The sequence below is a fragment of the Apium graveolens genome, chromosome 1 (assembly GCF_009905375.1).
Source record: "Apium graveolens cultivar Ventura chromosome 1, ASM990537v1, whole genome shotgun sequence".
In the NCBI taxonomy this organism is placed as follows: domain Eukaryota; kingdom Viridiplantae; phylum Streptophyta; class Magnoliopsida; order Apiales; family Apiaceae; genus Apium; species Apium graveolens.
Window position 1 is genome coordinate 103543143 of NC_133647.1, and position 1791 is coordinate 103544933.

The 1791-nt window shown below is 34.6% G+C and overlaps 1 non-coding gene across 1 annotated transcript; it reads left to right on the top strand.

Moving 5' to 3' along the window:
- The first annotated feature begins 340 nt into the window (after window positions 1–340).
- On the top strand, window positions 341–447 carry LOC141682624 (small nucleolar RNA R71). The gene has a single exon (XR_012559869.1). It is a non-coding gene; the product is annotated as a small nucleolar RNA R71 (small nucleolar RNA).
- Window positions 448–1791: the final 1344 nt, after the last annotated feature.

A 1791-nucleotide genomic window follows, 5' to 3' on the forward strand; every position in this document is an offset into this window, starting at 1 on the left:
ATTGCGCATTGATCAGTCTTATGGGCACCAACACATAGCTCACAGACACTAGTAATTTGATTTAACTACATAATTAGCCAAAATGTCCACCTTCATCGTCAAAGCCTTAAGTTGGGCGGCAATAGCAGTTGCTACATCCAACTCCAGAATTCCTGCTACCTTTCCCTAAACAAGTCTCTGTGCAGGATTCTGGTACTCATTAGCAGCCATCAGTTCAATGAGTTGATAAGTTTTATCGTAGCTTTTAGCCCACAAGGCTCCTCCTGATGGTGCATTAAGCATGGGTCTAGAAGTAGCACCCAATCCATTGTAGAAACAGTTAATTATCATCCAATCAGGCATGTCGTGGTGTAGGCACTTCCTTAGCATCTCCTTATATCGATCCCAAGCCTCACACAGAGATTCTCCAGTTTGCTGAGCAAACTGAGTAAGAGCATTCCTGATTGCAGCAATATTCACCATAGGAAAGAATTTAGAGAGAAACTTTTGCGCAAGATGCTCCCAAGTAGTGGTAGAGAGTGTAACTGTAATATCTGGGATATATCGTGTATTATTTTACTAATAAATAACCATTCTGTATGTCTGTATTTAATTCTGTGGATTAATTATTAAGTGGTATATGTGTTTGGATATTTAAAAATAGTATAAATTGAGTATTTTAATTTTTATATGTCCTAAATAAAATATAGATAATTGTCATATCTTCCTATTTATTTTTATGTTGATTTATAATGCTATAGGAAGCTTCTGGATTTGATAGAATATTTTTCCGAGTAATTATAAATTATTTTGTATAATCGGGAACCGGCCGACTTCAGTCGTTTTTACGTTTTCATAACCCGAAACTTTCCCGAGAATTCCTTCCTAACCTAATTGCAATATTTCGAGCATTTTCCGTGTTTTAACTTTTTCACTCCGACGTACGATTTGTCCTGTACAGGTCCCGGCGCACTATTTTTGATACAAAATTTGGTTCGGTAAATCAATAAAACCCGTATTTTCAATAAACGGGATCTTTTTATTAAACTATTATAATTATCACCTTGTAATACGTGTAACCAGGCGCTGAGACCAAGACTGCAGTATAAATTATACAGATTTGGATAATTATCTCGAAAACCGGTACCATTTGGATCCGTTTTTACAAATAAATGTACTATTTTATATCCGGGACGATCCAACGGGATGTTAATTTTCGAAAATTATATATAGCCTTTACCGTAATTTATTTCGCACCAAAAATCATTTGCAAACTGTTAAAATTATAATTTTCAGAGAAAATCTTATAATTCGAAACTGTTTTTCGTAATCAAATACAAATTCGGAGGCGTTAGTGATATCCAATTTTGGCGTGCATCTACTCAAATCGAAGCTATTGAAATATACTTTCAGAATCTATCATCAAAATCAACCCAGAATCATCAGGTAATCTGCTATTTAATTATTTATATTCGAATTTTTAAGAATTAAAATTAGGGTTTTGAGTTCAGATGATTGTTTGTATGATTTGGTACTTGCATGTTGTAGATCTTTTCTTCCTGATGATTTTGGTATATTATATGACTGATTTGGAGTTCAATAACATGTTCAAAATTGAGTTTGATTCCCGAATTATGAAATTAGGGTTTATAACCCGTATGAATGTTTTCAATTAAATTTGGGGGTTTCTTGTTTAGGGACAGAAAGATGTTCTAATGGGGTGAGTTTTGTTCCCCTTGAAATTTGCAATCGAATCGTACCAAACTCGCATGTTGAGGAGGTCTGTAGAGGAGGGAGTTGTGTTTTGAAGTT